This window comes from Puma concolor, chromosome A1, assembly GCF_028749965.1.
Source record: "Puma concolor isolate L17-30 chromosome A1, mPumCon1.1.hap2, whole genome shotgun sequence".
Taxonomy (NCBI): Eukaryota; Metazoa; Chordata; class Mammalia; order Carnivora; family Felidae; genus Puma; species Puma concolor.
Genome location: NC_141667.1, coordinates 92,345,079 through 92,365,890, shown reverse-complemented (window position 1 = coordinate 92,365,890; position 20,812 = coordinate 92,345,079). Strand labels below are relative to the sequence as shown.

Sequence of the window (20,812 nt, the reverse complement as noted above, 5' to 3'; positions counted from 1 at the left end):
CCGACTTAGTCACCCAGGCACCCCGCATTTAGATTTATTGTATGGTGTCCACTTGCATATTTTTTCAAGTTCCTTGTCTGTTTTTTGTTTTTTGGTTTGTTTTTGTTTCTGTTTTGCATTTTCATTTTTTTAAGTTTCTTGTTGTGTTACATCGAAGGAGATATCCAGTCCCTATTCCTCATTTTTGCCAAGAACAAAAGTCCCAATCTGAGTTTACCCTAATGCTGAGTCAGATAATTCTGGGAGAAAAGTCTGGCTTTGCAAGGGACCAAAGGATCTGAGAAGAGCTCATCTAGGCTCCAAGGCTGTTCTAGTAACAAAAGGACAAGGAAAATCAATTTGACCCAGAAGAGACTGCCTAAGCTTTTACATTGGTAAAGCACAAATTAGTTGGGTACTTATAAAATTTGTCCCAGCCAGTGGTTAGAACATACACTGAATATAATATCTTATTAAAGTTTTATTTCAGAGGAAGCATGTAAATCTAATAGAAAAAGGAAACATCACACTTTTCCTTCCCCAACAGGAAAATTAGAGTAGAAAATGGAGAGGTGCCTTGAAAAGGGGCTCCAAGAAGTTCCATATGAGAACTTCTAGCTCAAAACTGCTGTAAAGTTATCCATTCAATTACAAACAATATACTATGCTTTAAAGTAAAGGGGGGATGGGGCGCCTGGGTGGCGCAGTCGGTTAAGCGTCCTACTTCAGCCAGGTCACGATCTCGCGCTCCGTGAGTTCGAGCCCCGCGTCAGGCTCTGGGCTGATGGCTCGGAGCCTGGAGCCTGTTTCCGATTCTGTGTCTCCCTCTCTCTCTGCCCCTCCCCCGTTCATGCTCTGTCTCTCTCTGTCCCCAAAATAAATAAACGTTGAAAAAAAAAATTTAAAGTAAAGGGGGGAAAACACCCTTTCTTCTCATCTGGGTTAATCCAGTGTGACCATAAGTCAACTAATATTTGAGAGATGACAAAATAAATAGATGGTATCAACAATGTGACATTTCACATAGTATATTATAGCAGCCATTGACTCAAAAGGACAATGAAAACATCACTGTTAAGGATTTTCTCCTCCAGATTTTGAGGCTCAGTAGATGAGGCTCATGACCTCATCACCAGGTTAGGCATGTTGGGTTATGGGAGGAAACCTTTTGTTGCTTTGAGGGCAGGAAGCCTTTGAGGTTCTGCAAACCTCCTGTAGTAGCAAAGACTCAATGTACATTTGCTTTATCTTTGCTCCACTTAGAACTTGAATTTTCTGAGACTAATTCATAAGTATTACAAGCTGTATCTATGGTTAGTACTTTCTTTTTTAATAAAAGCTAATAAATCATATATTTGTAACAAGAGATTAATCACCACTCTTCTCTTATTCTAACATGTTAGGATGCATTTACATTGCATTGCTTTTTCCCCTATCCATTCAATTCATTTAACCATTCATTCATTCATTCATTCACCTACCCAATAATTTACCAAACATTAATACTGACTACCCACTCTCCTTTTTCCTATGACCTTATTACTGAAACTGAAATTTAACAAAATAATTGAAAATTCACCTTTGTTTAACTACATTCTTTTATTTAAACAATCAAATTAGCTTTTTTTTTTTTTTTTTTTTTTTGGTAGAAATGTTTCCTAAAACACAGCTTAATTCATTATAAGTATATACAAAGGATGTTTGAATACAAGTCACACTTTGGTTTTGGGGGATCAGTGTCCAAACTTACTGAGATTCTAACCTAAGAGGGAAACTAATAGTCTTTAACCTTGTACCTCTATCCATCAAGAGTAATTCATAGTCAGGTCTGAGGTTTTCAGGTAGCAGGATTTATCAAAGTTGGATGTACTGTCCAAACAAATCTTTAAAAGCAGCTATTCTTTATTGACTATTAACTATGTCAGGTATTGGCACAGTTTTTTTTTTTTTAATCTTTAAAATGGCTTCTTGAGCTAAGTACTATTCTTAACCATCATTTTGTAAATTAGAAGACCAAGACTCAAAAGAGTTAAGAAGCTTTCCTGTGTACCCATAGGACGTGTTAGAGTTGAACCCAGGGCATTTCACACAAGAGCCTGTACTCTTAACCAATTTGTTGTATTATCTCCTTAAGTCATTTATGGTGTCCCAAATCCCGGTCTTTCTATCTTTGATGGTGCTCTAGTTCTTGATTCTCTTGACGTATGAACTTGCTTCTTATTTCTTAAATCTCTTGTTTTGTGCTCATATTAATGTTATAATTTCTTTCACATCTTCAATTACTGATGACCTACTGCTTTTGCCTTTCAGGACTATCAAACAAACCAAATCAATTGGAATTCAGGCAGTTCAGGGCTTCTCTTCTAAACTCAGATGGCAACTCAGCAGAATTCTTTATAAAAACAGATTCTCAAAGGAGTAAATTAAACAACTTTTCATATTTAGGCCAGAAAAGAAAGGCTGGCATCTCATGGACTACAGCTTAATTAATATCACAGATCTGTTTCCACTAACAGTCAGGTAGGCCTTGAACAACTAGTAGTTTTTAGTTAAGATGTTTGCTTACTTCTTTAAAGTCTTCATAAAATACTCCACAGCCTTCTTTTTCCTCCTCTTTAGCAGTTTACAAACTTGTCTGCATGAACTGTGGCAGAAGTCTAAATGCTGTTCTTTACATTCTCTCATGAGGTCAAGAAACCTCTCTTTATACCTGCTCTCAGAACAACCTTAGTTATTAATAATTCCCTCAACTAACTATAAAGTCAACACTACTATTAACCCCAGGTTATATAACTATTGTGCTTGGATGTTCATCTGGAAAATATTTTCATTTTTAGCTTAATGAAATAGATTATTTATCTCCACGCTAGAGTCTCCTTTACCAAGTTCCTTTGGTAGGTCTTTTCGTCTCTGTTTCCTTAAATCTTTTCTACATGAAATACTTAGCAATATAATAGTCATCATATTCTAAATATTTAAGAAAAAACAAGCAAATTACAAAACCCAAAACAAAAAGAATAAAAAAGTTTGTCTTGATTATGCCTATTTCTCCTTTTCCAGGGACAAATTTATTAACTGCATTTTTGAGTAGTTATTTTTTATCATAAATACGATATCTACACAGTTTGGAAAGCAACAAAAAACAGAAATATGAAAAACACAACTCAGTCATATCACCCTCACACAAGTATAATTAATATTTCAGCAGTTTCCAAGTTTTCTTAGCAGAGCTTATTTTTAACTCAGTTTTAATCTTGTAATTCTTTGATTACAAATATGCTTAAATACATTTTAATCATGAAGTTTTAAATTACTTATCTATCATCGTATCACATATGTGTGAATGTTTAAACGTTCCAGGATTTCAAATAACTTTGAGACAATTTTTCACATTTGAAATTTTTTCCTTAGTCTAGAACTCAGAAGTGAAATTTTTAGAGCAAAGTAAATGTGTCTGAGATGGTATTTAGGGAATTTTATGGTGCTATTAGGAAAGATACCTTACATTACAAGTAGATCTGATATTCATGAGAAACAGAGGTCCCACAGAAGAAGATGTCATGAAAGTCTTATAATTTCATGTAATTTACACGTGCCTTCTGATTCTGTTCTTTCCTGTACCTTAATATGAATTTCTACTGTGGAATGGTTAGCTATTGCGCCTGCCTGAACTTATGACTCAACAGACTTCATAAACAAGTTCATGATAAACAGTTATGTATTCTTTGTTGAGGCACTAAGCAACATGTTATATTTTTTCATACAGAAAAATAATATTTGGCACCATGATGGCCCTACTCCAAAACCTTAGGAAACTGGGCTGAGAATTTCCTCCTGCGTTATCAGAGACCCCATACCACATTCTTATTTGCCACTTTTACTTTAGTCTCATCAGATGTGCTGGATCGTATGGCTGAGATGTCCAGAAGCTTGTACCATAAACCCGGAATTATTCCAAATCCTCTTATAATCTTAGTTCAAATCAATACTTGCAGCCTACGGAATCCTCTAATGGATCAGAGTAGTATTCGAAGTGTGGGATATGCTGCCTCCCAGCTTTATTTTTATTTTTTTTATTTTTGGGACAGAGAGAGACAGAGCATCAACGGGGGAGGGGCAGAGAGAGAGGGAGACACAGAATCGGAAACAGGCTCCAGGCTCTGAGCCATCAGCCCAGAGCCTGACGCGGGGCTCGAACTCACAGACCGCGAGATCGTGACCTGGCTGAAGTCGGACGCTTAACCGACTGCGCCACCCAGGCGCCCCGCTGCCTCCCAGCTTTAAACATCGCACAGTATGCTCTCTTTCTAGTGGTAGGTGGTGAAAATGTAGACATCCACAAAGCTCTTTGCCTCATCCCAGTCCTTAGTGTTCCATTTTTTAAATATCACAATCCTAAGTCTAATATAAGTTACATGCCAAAGCTGTAATTCCAGCACTTTTCATGTCTTCTTGCCTTGACAATTAGACTCTGGCCCTGATTTTCCCTGCTGGTCTCCTTAAATGCCTCCATGGAGACCCTGTGGGTTTTACAGCATGCCTTGAGTTGATAATTGGTTGATCAGAACTTACCATTTTCTTTTCCAAAACTTATTACGCAATTAACAAAAGTATTCTAATTAAACAATTCTTACTATTAGTATTTCTTCACATTGCTCAAGTGCTATAGCAACCTCATAACCTACACTTCATTTTCTATCTATATATTACCTCAAACCACCAGATGAGATTCTTTGTAATTGTGATGGTACTATTTACTAAAGATTGTATTTATTATAGGTAGCATTGAGGTCAGGATTTTCATCTAGTAGACAAATGACCCAGTCCCACAATTCCACTGTGACTATGTGCTTTCTAGGCCTACTCCTAGGTACTGACTTTCTCACTCTGGGTTTCCCTGAAAGTTGAGCCTGAAATTGCCACATATTGAAAATACTTTATTTGGAAGTTATCCCATATGCTCAAGTAAGGCATAAAGGCAATAATACAGAGAAGGAAGGAAAGCCAATAAAGGAGTACATTATTAAATTGGCCATTGCTATCTATTACTGGGGCTCAATCCCCTGGGATCTTGTTTAACAGTCTTATGCAATGGCTATCAGAACTATCTACCAGGGGAACAAAAGAAATGTTCACCCTTTTACTCCAATCCCACTTTTGTCAAGAGTAGTCTTTTAAGGGCACCTGGGAGGCTCAGCCAGCTAAGCTTTGGACTTTGGAGTTCAGGTCATGATCTCATGGCTCATGAGTTCAAGCTCCACCATCAGGCTCTGTGCTAAAAGCTCAGAGCCTGGAGCCTTCTTCAGATTCTGTCTCCATCTCTCTTTGCCCCTCCCCTACTCACATACTATCTCTTTCTCCCTCTCTCAAATATAAATAAACATTAAAAAAAATTGTAAAAAGTAGTCTTTTCACAGGTAGCATTTATTCTCTAACTGGACTGCTCACGCTTGAGAAAGAAATGGTTCCTCAGACACCCCATACTAAGATCTCAAAAAGGATCAAAGGCAGTCAACAAGAACTGTGAATATCAGATTGCACCTATGTGAATTCAGTCATAGTGAACAGAGAACTGTCTGGGATATGGGGTAACAAACTAAAGATTTGAAATGGCAGGTGAGAAATATCAGGTGTAGGTCATTTTGTTCTCTTTTATCTCTCCTCCTTTTCCCTTATGGAAGACAAAAAAAGAAATATTCATAGCAACTTTTTTACCATCCTTCTTTCAAATTTTGTTTTCCTTTTTATTTCATGTGGTGTTAACATTCATTGTATTTCTTTATTCTCATTTAAGAAAAACAGCAACGGGGCGCCTAGGTGGTGCAGTCGTTAAGCGTCCGACTTCAGCCAGGTCACGATTTCGCGGTCCGTGAGTTCGAGCCCCGCGTCGGGCTCTGGGCTGATGGCTCAGAGCCTGGAGCCTGTTTCCGATTCTGTGTCTCCCTCTCTCTCTGCCCCTCCCCCGTTCATGCTCTGTCTCTCTCTGTCCCAAAAAATAAATAAACGTTGAAAAAAAAATTAAAAAAAAAAAAAAAAAAAGAAAAACAGCAACTCTTACATGAACTCTGTTGAATCAAAGGGTGCCAGAATTCAGAGATTCAAGGTAGCATATGGGGAAATCAAATTACATACATAAGATATATTTTATATAGAATTTTATAGAAATATATGAATATATTTATTTTTTAATGTTTTTGTTTATTTTTGAGACAGAGAAACAGAGAGCATGAGCAGGGGAGGAGCAGAGAGAGAGGGAGACACAGAATCTGAAGCAGGCTCCAGGCTCTGAGCTGTCAGCATAGAGCCCGATGCAGGTCTCAAACTCACAGACTGCGAGATCATGACCTGAGCTAAAGTCAGATGCTTAACCGACTGAGCCACCCAGGTGCCCTTGAATATATTTATATGTACATATATATTCAAACCTCTACAGATTTTTCTAGACTGGTATTTATTACCTTCCTTGTACATGTGGTATATTCACATTTATTTCAGTCAAATTTGACCTAACTTGCATTCAGACTGAGCTCTTATTATCTTTTGCCTTCCTTCCTTGGATTGCTGCAATGATTCAATAATTCTTATTTCTACTTGCCCACCATCACTCCATTGGTCATATCTATGTAATCATATTATACATTACCCCTTGATAAGCAATACTCACTGTCTTCACCACAGCCCCACCCTCAATTTGTGAAATGGTATTAACACTTTTTATAAACAAGACTGTGGTTATTCAAAAAAGGTAAATAACATAAATAAAAAAATTGTAAATTAACTATGTAGCCAAGATGAAAGAGATGATTTGTATTAGTACTCAAAGAAGGTAAATATTTTATCTTATTGTATGAAAATTATTATATACTAATCTATAGCCAAAGTAAAAGAAAAAAATAATTGCACAAAGAAAGAAAAAAATGAATTTAGTACGTCTGTGGTTTACCTTCTTGCTTGTGTGTGAGGAAATGAAAAATGATAACTTCATTAGATGATCTGAGTCCATTTTATCTCTAATATTCTGTATTTCTAAGTAACCCCTGACCTTGTTATTATAAGTACTCTGTTCTCTCTGACAATGACACTGATTAATAAACTGACCACTCCTTGCTGAGCTATGAAGGTGTATTCAAAGCTATTTTGAATGAAAACATTAGAAATTTATTCTAATTAGCTTAAAGAAAGAGTGGATGAAGAAGAGAAAATGTATTGTCAGTATCTTATCCACAGGAAATCCAGTAGCAGAAAGCAGTTGTATCTCACTAGTGACAGGAATAAGGAGCTCTTAAATGAGAAAATGAGATTGCCCTCTTTTAATTCTGAGCTACATGGTCCCCTTGGTCTGTATTTCTCCACATATGTGCTTCATTCTTTTCCTTGGGTACACAGATCGGCTTAGCATGCTCACAGCCAAATAAGTTATTACAGCCAAGTTTTGTCACATTACCAGTTTAAGTGCATTTACAGACACTGAGTGAAATTGCTCTGTCCCAATTCCAAATTCTAGAAAAGAGTTTAGGATTGGTCTGATTTCAACTAGGCATCTGGAGAAATCAAGTGAGACAGGGGGCAAGTCTCATTGTAAAAAATAACTGCTAGAGTGCAAATCTGTTCATAGAGCAGAGAGTTTTGTTAAAAGTCTGAAAAGTGTGGATTGAGAACACACTCTAACCTGATTCTAGTACACATGGAAATGATAAGATTATTTCAAAATGTGCAAACAATGGATTGCTAAAATTGATAATCTTCCAACCAGCAAATATAAAATTCACAATGATAAAGAAAACTCAATGTGATGTATGACACTGGATTTCTATGAAAACAATAATCAATTTCCATGACATATTCTCTATTTGAACAATGAATTTTGTGTCCATATTTGTTCCATTCATCTACAGAAAAAATTCCTCCTATAAAAATGTATTCCAGGAGATTGGGGGGAAGATGGCAGCATAGGAGGACGCTGGGCTCATCACACGTCCTGCTGATCACTTAGATTCCACCTACACCTGCCTAAATAACCCAGAAAACCGCCAGAGGATTAGCAGAACAGAGTCTCCGGAGCCAAGCGCAGATGAGAGGCCCACAGAAGAGGGTAGGAAGGGCGGAGAGGCAGTGCCCGCTGCATGGACTGGAGCTGCATGGACTACATGGAGGGAGCCGGGGCGGAGGGGCAGCCTGCCGGCCAAGCAGAGCCCCCGAGTCTGGCTTGCAAAACCGGAGGGGCCAGATGGAGTGTGTTCCCACGGCAAGCGGGACTTAGCATCTGGGAGGTCATAAGTTAACAGCTCTGCTCAGAGAGCGGGAAGGCTGGAGGACAACGGAGGGAGAGTTGCTGAGCCCCAGGATGACAGAGCTCAGTTTGGTGGGGAACAAAGGCGCTCCCAGTGCCATCTCCCTCGCCCATCCCCCAGCCAAAATCCCAAAGGGAACCAGTTCCTGCCAGGGAACTTGCTTGCTCCTCACAAATACCCAACACTGTGTTTCTGTAGAGCCAACCCTCCAGCAGCGGGTCTGACTCCCTCCGGCTGCCACAGGGCCCCTCCTGAAGTGGATCACCTAAGGACAAGCGAGCTAAGCCTGCCCCTCCTGCCCCGTGCACCTTGCCTACCTACCCCAGCTAATATGCCAGATCCCCAGCACACAAGCCTGGCAGTGTGCAAGTAGCCCAGAGGGGCCACGCCACCCCACAGTGAATCCTGCCCCTAGGAGAGGGGAAGAGAAGGCAGGCACCAGTCTGACTGTGGCCCCAGCGGTGGGCTGGGGCAGACATCAGGTCTGACTGCGGCCCACACACCAACTCCAGTTATACACCACAGCACAGGGGAAGTACCCTACAGGACCGCACCACTCCAGGGTCTATCCAAAATGACCAAATGGAAGAATTCCCTTCAAAAGAATCTCCAGGAAATAACAACAGCTAATGAGCTGATCAAAAAGGATTTAAATAATATAACAGAAAGTGAATTTAGAAAAATAGTCATAAAATTAATTGCTGGGCTTGAAAACAGTATACAGGACAGCAGAGAATCTCTTGCTACAGAGATCAAGGGACTAAGGAACAGTCATGAGGAGCTGAAAAGCGCTTTAAACGACATGCAAAATAAAATGGAAATGACCACGGCTCGGATTGAAGAGGCAGAGGAGAGAATAGGTGAACTAGAAGATAGAATTATGGAAAAAGAGGAAGCTGACAAAAAGAGAAATAAAAAAATCCAGGAGTATTAGGGGAAAATTGGAGAACTAAGTGATACACTAAAAAGAAATAATATACGCATAATTGGTATCCCAGAGGAGGAAGAGAGAGGGAAAGGTGCTGAAGGGGTACTTGAAGAAATAATAGCTGAGAACTTCCCTGAACTGGGGAAGGAAAAAGGCATTGAAATCCAAGAGGCACAGAGAACTCCCTTCAGACGTAACTTGAATCGATCTTCTGCACGACATATCATAGTGAAACTGGCAAAATACAAGGATAAAGAGAAAATTCTGAAAGCAGCTAGGGATAAACATGCCCTCACATATAAAGGGAGACCTATAAGACTCGTGACTGATCTCTCTTTTGAAACTTGGCAGGCCAGAAAGGATTGGCACGATATCTTCAATGTGAGGAACAGAAAAAGACTATGCAGCCGAGAATCCTTTATCCAGCAAGTCTGTCATTTAGAATAGAAGGAGAGATAAAGGCCTTCCCAAACAAACAAAAACTGAAGGAATTCGTCACCACTAAACCAGCCCTACAAAATTTCCTAAGGAGAATCCTGTGAGACAAAGTACCAGAGACATCGCTACAAGCAAAAAACATACAGACATCACAATGACTCTAAACCCGTATCTTTCTATAATAACACTGAATGTAAATGGACTAAATGTGCCAACCAAAAGACATAGGGTATCAGAATGGATAAAAAAAACAAGACCCATCTATTTGCTGTCTACAAGAGACTCATTTTAGACCTGAGGACACCTTTAGATTGAGAGTGAAGGGATGGAGAACTATTTATCATGCTACTAGAAGCCAAAGAAAGCTGGAGTAGCCATACTTATATCAGACAAACTAGAATTTAAATTAAGGGCTGTAACAAGAGATGAAGAAGGGCATTATATACTCATTACAGGGTCTATCCATCAGGAAGAGCTAACAGTTATAAATGTCTATTCGCCGAATACGGGAGCCCCCAAATATATAAAACAATTACTCACAAACATAAGCAACCTTATTGAGAAGAATGTGGTAATTGCAGGGGACTTTAACACTCCACTTACAGAAATGGATAGATCATCTAGACACACGGTCAATAAAGAAACAAGGGCCCTGAATGAGACATTGGATCAGATGGACTTGACAGATATATTTAGAACTCTGCATCCCAAAGCAACAGAATATACTTTCTTCTCGAGTGCACATGGAACATTCTCCAAGATAGATCATATACTGGGTCACAAAACAGCCCTTCATAAGTATACAAGAATTGAAATCATACCATGCATACTTTCAGACCACAATGCTATGAAGCTTGAAATCAACCACAGGAAAAAGTCTGGAAAACCTCCAAAAGCATGGAGGTTAAAGAACACCCTACTAACGAATGAGTGGGTCAACCAGGCAATTAGAGAAGAAATTAAACAATATATGGAAACAAACGAAAATGAAAATACAACAATCCAAACGCTTTGGGATGCAGCGAAGGCAGTCCTGAGAGGAAAATACATTGCAATCCAGGCCTATCTCAAGAAACAAGAAAAATCCCAAATACAAAATCTAACAGCACACCTAAAGGAAATAGAAGCAGAACAGCAAAGGCAGCCTAAACCCAGCAGAAGAAGAGAAATAATAAAGATCAGAGCAGAAATAAACAATATAGAATCTAAAAAAACTGTAGAGCAGATCAACGAAACCAAGAGTTGGTTTTTTGAAAAAATAAACAAAATTGACAAACCTCTAGCCAGGCTTCTCAAAAAGAAAAGGGAGATGACCCAAATAGATAAAATCATGAATGAAAATGGAATGATTACAACCAATCCCTCAGAGATACAAACAATTATCAGGCAATACTATGAAAAATTATATGCCAACAAATTGGACAACCTGGAACAAATGGACAAATTCCTAAACACCCACACGCTTCCAAAACTCAATCAGGAGGAAATAGAAAGCTTGAACAGACCCATCACCAGCGAAGAAATTGAATCGGTTACAAAAATCTCCCAACAAATAAGAGTCCAGGACCAGATGGCTTCCCAGGGGAGTTCTACCAGACGTTTAAAGCAGAGATAATACCTATCCTTCTCAAGCTATTCCAAGAAATAGAAAGGGAAGGAAAACTTCCAGACTCATTCTATGAAGCCAGTATTACTTTGATTCCTAAACCAGACAGAAACCTAGTAAAAAAAGAGAACTACAGGCCAATATCCCTGATGAATATGGATGCAAAAATTCTCAATAAGATACTAGCAAATCGAATTCAACGGCATATAAAAAGAATTATTCACCATGATCAAGTGGGATTCATTCCTGGGCTGCAGGGCTGGTTCAACATTCGCAAATCAATCAACGTTGTACATCACATTAACAAAAAAAAAGAGAAAAACCATATGATCCTGTCAATCGATGCAGAAAAGGCCTTTGACAAAATTCAGCACCCTTTCTTAATAAAAACCCTTGAGAAAGTCGGGATAGAAGGAACATACTTAAACATCATAAAAGCCATTTATGGACAGCCCACAGCTAACATCATCCTCAATGGGGAAAAACTGAGAGCTTTTTCCCTGAGATCAGGAACACGACAGGGATGCCCACTCTCACCGCTGTTGTTTAACATAGTGTTGGAAGTTCTAGCATCAGCAAGCAGACAACAAAAGGAAATCAAAGACGTCAAAATTGGCAAAGATGAAGTCAAGCTTTCGCTTTTTGCGATGACATGATATTATACATGAAAATCCGATAGACTCCACCAAAAGTCTGTTAGAACTGATACATGAATTCAGCAAAGTTGCAGGATACAAAATCAATGTACAGAAATCAGTTGCATTCTTATACACTAACAATGAAGCAACAGAAAGACAAATAAAGAAACTGATCCCATTCACAATTGCACCAAGAAGTATAAAATACCTAGGAATAAATCTAACCAAAGATGTAAAAGATCTGTATGCTGAAAACTATAGAAAGCTTATGAAGGTAATTGAAGAAGATTTAAAGAAATGGAAAGACATTCCCTGCTCATGGATTGGAAGAATAAATATTGTCAAAATGTCAATACTACCCAAAGCTATCTACACATTCAATGCAATCCCAATCAAAATTGCACTAGCATTCTTCTCGAAGCTAGAACAAGCAATCCTAAAATTCATATGGAACCACAAAAGGCCCCGAATAGCCAAAGGAATTTTGAAGAAGAAGACCAAAGCAGGAGGCATCACAATCCCAGACTTTAGCCTCTACTACAAAGCTGTCATCATCAAGACAGCATGGTACTGCCACAAAAACAGACACATACACCAATGGAATAGAATAGAAACCCCAGAACTAGACCCACAAACGTATGGCCAACTCATCTTTGACAAAGCAGGAAAGAACATCCAATGGAAAAAAGACAGTCTCTTTAACAAATGGTGCTGGGAGAACTGGACAGCAACATGCAGAAGGTTGAAACTAGACCACTTTCTCACACCATTCACAAAAATAAACTCAAAATGGATAAAGGACCTGAATGTGAGACAGGAAACCATCAAAACCCTAGAGGAGAAATCAGGAAAAGACCTCTCTGACCTTAGCCGTAGCAATTTCTTACTCGACACATCCCCAAAGGCAAGGGAATTAAAAGCAAAAGGGAATTACTGGGACCTTATGAAGATAAAAAGCTTCTGCACAGCAAAGGAAATAGCCAACAAAACTAAAAGGCAACCAACGGAATGGGAAAAGATATTTGCAAATGACATATTGGACAAAGGGCTAGTATCCAAAATCTATAAAGAGCTCACCAAACTCCACACCCGAAAAACAAATAACCCGGTGAAAAAATGGGCAGAAAACATGAATAGACACTTCTCTAAAGAAGACATCCAGATGGCTAACAGGCACATGAAGAGATGCTCAACGTCGCTCCTCATCAGGGAAATACAAATCAAAACCACAATCAGATATCACCTCATGCCAGTCAGAGTGGCCAAAATGAATAAATCAGGAGACTATAGATGCTGGAGAGGATGTGGAGAAACGGGAACCCTCTTGCACTGTTGGTGGGAATGCAAATTGGTGCAGCCACTCTGGAAAACAGTGTGGAGGTTCCTGAGAAAATTAAAAATAGTCCTACGCTATGACCCAGCAATAGCACTGCTAGGAATTTACCCAAGGGATACAGGAGTGCTGATGCATAGGGACACTTGTACCCCAATGTTTATAGCAGCACTCTCAACAATAGCCAAATTATGGAAAAAGCCTAAATGTCCATCAACTGATGAATGGATAAAGAAATTGTGGTTTATATACACAATGGAGTACTACAGGGCAATGAGAAAGAACGAAATATGGCCCTTTGTAGCAACGTGGATAGAACTGGAGATTGTGATGCTAAGTGAAATAAGCCATACAGAGAAAGACAGATACCATATGTTTTCAGTCTTATGTGGATCCTGAGAAACTTAACAGAAACCCATGGGGGAGGGGAAGGAAAAAAAAAAAAAAAAGAGGTTAGAGAGGGAGAGAACCAAAGCATAAGTGATTCTTAAAAACTGAGAACAAACTGAGGGTTGATGGGGGGTCAGAGGGGGGGAGGGTGGGTGATGGGTATTGAGGAGGGCACCTTTTGGGATGAGCACTGGGTGTTGTATGGAAACCAATTTGACAATAAATTTCATATATTGAAAAAAAAGATTTATTCCAAGTAGTCATAGACGTGTGCAATACAAACTTGTAAAGCCTCAGTATCTCTGACTAATTAAATGTCTCTCTGATATAGCCAGTGGCAGGGGCTCTCATGATGCTGTTAACGACCTGTGAAATCTAAGCAGCTCACAAGTTCTAAGAGCACAAATTAGGAGCATGGAACCATAAAATAAAGACTCAGCTGTTCTTTTTAACATTTAGGGTTTACTACAACCAAATTGAAATATAATAGTTATGAGCCAAATTCCTATATAAAAAACTCAAACTTAGTGTGAAATGAAATTTAACAAAGTAGATGTAATATGAATGTACTAAAACAAGTGGGGAGAATAGAAATACTAATAGGCACTTAAGTGCATGCTCTTTAAAACATGAAAATGTAGAAAAAGTAAGGAATTCCTCAGAAAAAGTTAAAGTTATGTATCCAACTTACTATTACTGAATTTCATACATATCAAGAATTTGGATAGTTATATGAGATTCTATTAGCATATAAATATCATATATATATGTATGTATGTATATATATATATATATATATATATATATATATATATATATATACACACACATAGATTAAATTCAAGCAATTCTCTCCTTTCCTTTAGTAAATTGCTAATTAGAGCTACTGATTCTTTCTCCTCAGTAAATAGAAGTCTCAACTGATATATCTATATCTATCAACTATATATTAGTAGCAAAGGGGAATGTGTGTGTGTGTGTGTGTGTGTGTGTGTGTATATATATATATATATATATATATATATATGACATTTTTTTGAAGATGACAGGGAAAACAAATACTTTAATAAAGAGGCTGGGCTAAATTCCCATTTTTGTCTACTGTATATAAAACATTTGGAAACTTTAGTTAGTGAGTTAGGAATAAAGAGCACACTACGGTTATAAAAATATATAAAGTATATGATAACCCCATGAGAAAGTAAAAGCTACTTGTGAAACATAGTATGATAAAATAAATTCTGTCTCACATATTCAAATCTCTCACTGCTATAGCATTCATCGGTATTCAAATCATGGACATACATGCAGTCTGAATTCTCTGAAACAGCATAATAGAGGAAGTATATGTAGACCAAGAAACTGAGGTCAAAAGGGCTGAGTTGTCACTGGTTAAGGCTGGGGTCAGAATTTATAATCTCATGATTATCTTCTACATAAAACTGAAAACAATTTCCATTTTGATTTATAATATCTCTATTGCCCATTTTCTGAGATCTGACAATCCTATGAGAAGACACATAAAAAATTGAAAATGATAATCATTTTATGATGGCAGGCCACATCAGTGTTATTACATTCTTTATCATTACTACTTTAAGTGGCAAAGAAAATTAGTGTTTGTTTTATGAGAATGATCTCATTCTTCTTGAACTCAACAGCTTAATGTGAAGTGTGGTGTTAGAAAAATTTTCATTTTACTTCTAGCATTGTTCAGAAATAGAGAAGCTCCTGAAAACTGAATCAATGTTGTTTGAGTGCAAATAATTTATATGTATTAATAAATTGAGTTTTGATGCTTACGTTACCGGCATTTTAAGAGATTATCTAACATTCACGCACATACACACATAGACAGGCAAAAGAAAGCGACACAGTAGCATCAAAGTCCACCTTCTCCTATATCCTACTTCCTGTTGCAAGATAGGACATTTTCATGGACTCTTCTTCTCCCTGGATATGGACGTGTTGAGTGTAACTGACACATCTTGTCTTTGCTATGTTCCTTTCAAATGGAATGGAATGTAAAATTAGACTCTTCCTATCTCCAAGAATGTCAATTAAAAGCTCAAATTCAGAGATGATTAATGGTATATGTCCCCACTTTCTAAAAGGAAACTTAGTCACATACTCAAAGGTCTCATTAAAAGGTAGCTAACTGGTCCAGTGATCATCAGCCTCAAGAGCCTATATGAGAGAAGACTGGTTATTCAACAGGGGAGGAGCTTCTTGAAAAAGAATTTCGAAACCCATAACCAGTCTAATGTTTTTTTACTCTCTCTCTTAATTATGAAGATAGAAGAAGACTGCATCTCCTATAATTCAAGCCAACTAAAAGGGTAGTCAAAAGAAGTGGTAATAGAGATTTTGATGGTTTATAAGAGGAGAAATATCTCACTGTCTACCTGAATGCTCAATGAATGACAGAGATGTATAGGCCACACAGGTACTGGAATAGAGGACTCAGAGATATTCTTGGGAGAATTACCAAGAACCCTCTGATATTTGAGGGAGAATCATAGAGATTGGCACCTGGCTGATAAAGTCTGAACGCAGAGGCTGACTTGAATATCCCTAAGTGGAAAGGAAATTAGAAAAAAGACCATTTGCATTCTGAGGTAGTAGGCAAAGGGTTGAATTTCCATACTCCAGCTCCATGAAAGGCAACTGAATTTGGGTTACTCAACAAAACTATCTTCTGGATAAGGTGATATTAGCAGGAGGAGGGAGATCACCACTGTATCAAAACTAAAGGAATATGACAAAGGTCAGTTGGAGAATACAATGGATGTGTTAGAAAGTGGTTAAAAAGTCCAGAGGAATCTCCATTAATTGTCTTTGAAAGAATCATCTATATACTACTTAAAAGAGCCAGCATTTGAAAAAAAAAGTATATGACTCAACCAAGAGAGAAATACAAATTTAAAAAGGCTAAATTAATGGATCCTTATCTTGATGCTGAAATTTCTCCACACTGCTCCATCTTGGAGGAGCTAAAATCAATAGATGAGGGTAAGGTCCTGGAGCTTGTAAGACTTGAGTGAAATAGATCATGTGTTCACTTTCCTACTGCTCTCAGCGAGAAAACAATGAGGTATGAGAGCACTGGCCAGGATTCATGGAGGTGGGGTTGTGGAGAAAGAGGGAGGCTAACATTTTGAATTTAATGAGAGTTTCAAATTTAACATGAGATTTAGGTGGTACACTTTAATATGTGAAAATAAGACTGCTTTTAAAACTGCTTCATTCAATGGCTTCTGTACTCTCAAGGTCCAACCATCAGAGGTCCAACAATTTTTGGCTCAGCTGTATTTTCTTCTTTAGGAAGATGAAGTTTAGTAATAGTACTGTGGTCATTAGCACTGTTCACAAATTATTTTAGCTATCTACCTTCTCCACAATGCGCTTTGGCCAAAAACTGTATTACTGTAGCACAGTGACAGAAGGCTTAATGGACTTATTATCATTAATCATAGTTATTCTCCACTTCTTTAGTAATCAGAGATGAATATGTTGAGAAGATGTCCAGGAATGTCTGGGTCTCCAAGTCACTTGCCATGAATAGATTTAATAGTAAAACACATACCATTAGTATCTCCTAAAACCAACTTGGCTCATTTTGTCCTCTCAGATGTCAACATTAACTTTAATTTTCTTGAATTAATCTTTTTTATTGTTTTAAAAATTAATTAAAATATACTCTACCTCTTTTCTCTCATTTGTTATGTGACAAATTTCTGTTCCCTATATAATGAATCCTTCATCAATGATGACTCTGAAGCCATATATTCCATAATTAAAATTAACAAATAAAATTTCAGTATGGACATTTTTCTCATAAAGAACCCTTTTGCACTCAAAATTGTTTTCATTCCTTATTTAAATAAAGTATTTCATAAATATAAAAATTTTAAAATAATATTTAATGAATAGAGTAGAAAAGAAGATATTACAATGGGTATGATATACAGGCTGCTAAAAAAAAGGCTGGAGTATAACAACTCTTATACATATGTTTTTTCTAATATATTTGGATGTATATTCACATCTATATGCAGTTATATCATATATGTGCACTGGTGGAAAAATATAATTAAAAACAAAATCTTCTACCAACTCAGAAAACTTCTCCACAAAGGCATAAAAGAAACCAATTTTGTTACTGAATTAGAATTAAACCAGAATGTGATGTGCATCACAGGCAATCTGCTAAGAGATTGCCAAGACAGAGACAAATCTGACACTTTTATCCATGTAACCAGATAGAACTCATTGCATATATGTTCTCAAGATAATAAGAGAACTTGACAACACTGTCACACAGAGCTCATCCTAAATTCACTGAGGTAGTCACCCATGTTTAATTCGCTTACCTTAAAAAAGTAAAAATAAACTTCTCACATATTTATGACAGGAGGCAGTCTTAGAGCCAGGTGGCTTGCTGAAGTTAGGCTTCCATCCTCCCATGGAAACTGGTGATAGGGGGTGCCGTCTGAAATGACATGACATGACATGACATGACATGACATGACATGACATGAAATGATTACATTTCAATGAGATGGTTCCCAGGCTCTTGAGAAAGGCATTCCTGAGTTGCAACACAGACACAATAAGTCTTATTTAGCTTTTAAGAGAAACTACATACATTTCCAGGACACAGGAAAAGAAGTTACAAGTTATCTTAAGTAAGTACTCTAAGAAAAGGGAGAAAGAAAAGGGAGACATCTCTTCCCTTATTTCCAGCAAGGAGAATCAAGCTTCTCATTTTTAATTTATATTTGCCCTTAGAGTCTATCTGTAAGAACTTTCCTAGCCATTGCATTACAAGTAACAGCATTTCACCTTTTTTTTTTAATTTTAAGAAAAATAAAGAGTAATTTTATTCTTAAAATATTTTAAGGTTCCAGGCAAAATTAACTTTAATATATTTATTTCACGGTAATCATTGAAATAGACTTTGCTTTCCCAAATTGTTGTTATGGTCTATTGTCAACAATGCTCATTAATATATAATTAAAAAATACCTCTCAGGGCACCTGGGTGGCTCAGTCAGTTAGGCATCCAACTCTCGATTTCAGCTCAGGTCATGATCTCACATTTCATGAGATGGAGCCCCACGTAGGGGCTCCGTACTGACAGTGCAGAGCCTGCTTGGAACTCTCTCTCTCCCTCTCTCTCTGCCCATCCCCTGCGCTTGTTCTCACTCTCTCAAAATAAATAATCTTAAAAAAAAAAAACCTCTCTAAGCCGAGTATCAGAGTTTCTTATGGCGCAGGATGGCATTTTTATTTTTAGTTAAAAATTTTAAATATAAAAAAGGGAAACTTTATGCCGATGTATTTAATGTGTAAAATTTATGCAAAAATAATAAGTGCAAAAAAGTAATAAGTGATTTTTTTTTACAAAATTAACAGTGATGAAACCGGTACTTGGTAGGATAGAATATCACCAGAAGCTCCCCTCGTACCTGTTATTACTCACTATGCTTCATCAAAAGTAACTACTATCCTGAGCTCAGTAACCATAGGTTTCTTGTGCCAATTAATTTTTTGAAATGTATATAAACAGGATATAGGAAACTCACTCTCTTATATCTGGCTTCTTACACTTATAATCATGTTTGGGATTCCATCTATGCTGTGATGTGCAGAACGCAATGTTCATTGTCAGTGTTGAAAGGCAATTCACTGAATGAATCTTTCTGTTATCCTAACATTGATAGATATTTTGGTTATATTAACTTTAGGACTATAATGAATAACGCTACTACCAACATTTCTATATGCGCATTTCTGTTAGGTATATGCTGTAAGTTGAATTGCTAGGTAATAGGATATCAGCTCATTCACCTTTGGTTGATGGTGACAACTATTTTCTAATGTAATTATACCAATCTAACTTTCCTAAAACAGTGTATAATAGAATCAGTTTCTCTATATCTTAGGCAATAATTTTGTTTGTTTGTTTTTCATTTTAGCTATTGTCTTACTCCATTTGGGCTACTAGAACAAAATACCACAGACTAGGTAACCTAAAAACAACAAAATGTTGCTGCTCACAATTCTAGAGACTGGGCAGACTGAGACCAGGCACCAGGATGATATGGTGAGGGCCCTTTTCCTACTTCACTGACAGCACTCTTCTCATAGTGTCTCTACCTAGTAGAACTGGCTAGAGAGCTTCATGGGGTGTCTTTTATAAGTGTATAAATTCCATTTAATGAGATCTCCATTCCCAAGATCATGTCACCTCCCAAAGTCCCTACCTATTAAGATCACATTTGAAGGCTAGGGTTTCATCATATGAATTTGGGGTAGGTTATGGGAGGGACAACATTCACAGAAAGCAGCCACTTTTTGCGTGGACAATGGTATTTCATCATAATTTTAACTTGCACTTCTCTAACAAAGTCACAAAAAGATAGAAGTAAAGATATAGATATCCTTTCGTGTACGTTTGCATGTGTATGTGTGTGTGTGTGTGTGTGAAGGATTTATTAATTTTTTTGTCTATTTTTTTCTTCTAGACTTAAATTATGAATGTAAGTTCCTTTTCAGGGGGTACATATATTGCAATCATCTTCTCTAACTCAGAGACTTGCTTTTCACTCATAGCAGTGTCGTTTGATAAACCAAGTTATTAATATAGTACAATATGCCAACTTTCTATATTTTCTGTCTTTAAGAGAAATTTTTTTACTATCCTAATTCATAAGGATATTCTCTCACATTTTACTCTAGAAGCTTTATTAGCTTCATGCTTCACATTTTGATGTGAAATTACTCTGGAATTTTTTTATTCTTTCAAATTTCCATATGGATATCTGACTGTGATTTATTGGAAGGATTATTCTCCCCAAGTGCACAGGAATACCTTTGTCATAATTCAAGATATTATATGTGTATGGGTCTTTCTTTTATAACTAGTCTGTTTCCTTGGTATACTTACTCACTATTACATGTTTACATAGTGTTAGTTACTGTAGCTTTATAAAGTATTTATCAGGAAGCATCTAGCTTTATTCCTCCTTTGGGTCCAACGGTTTCTGCTGAGAGATCTGCTGTCCATGTTATTGTTGCTCCTTTGAAAGTTGTCTTTTTTTTTTGTCTGACTGTGATATTTTTCCTCTTTATTTGTTTTTTATCACTTTTCCACAATATGTGTAGATGTGCTTTTCCACGCATTTATCCTGATATGGTTCCTTAA

The 20,812-nt window shown here is 37.3% G+C and overlaps 1 long non-coding RNA gene across 1 annotated transcript in view; it reads right to left on the bottom strand.

The window, feature by feature from the left end:
- Nucleotides 1-18,079, bottom strand: part of LOC147584305 (uncharacterized) — a 36,252-nt gene extending 18,173 nt beyond the window's left edge. The window contains exon 1 of the long non-coding RNA XR_015255327.1: nucleotides 17,977-18,079. This is a non-coding gene — a long non-coding RNA (uncharacterized LOC147584305). The remainder of the gene's footprint in view (nucleotides 1-17,976) is intronic.
- Between the last annotated feature and the right edge of the window lie 2,733 nt (nucleotides 18,080-20,812).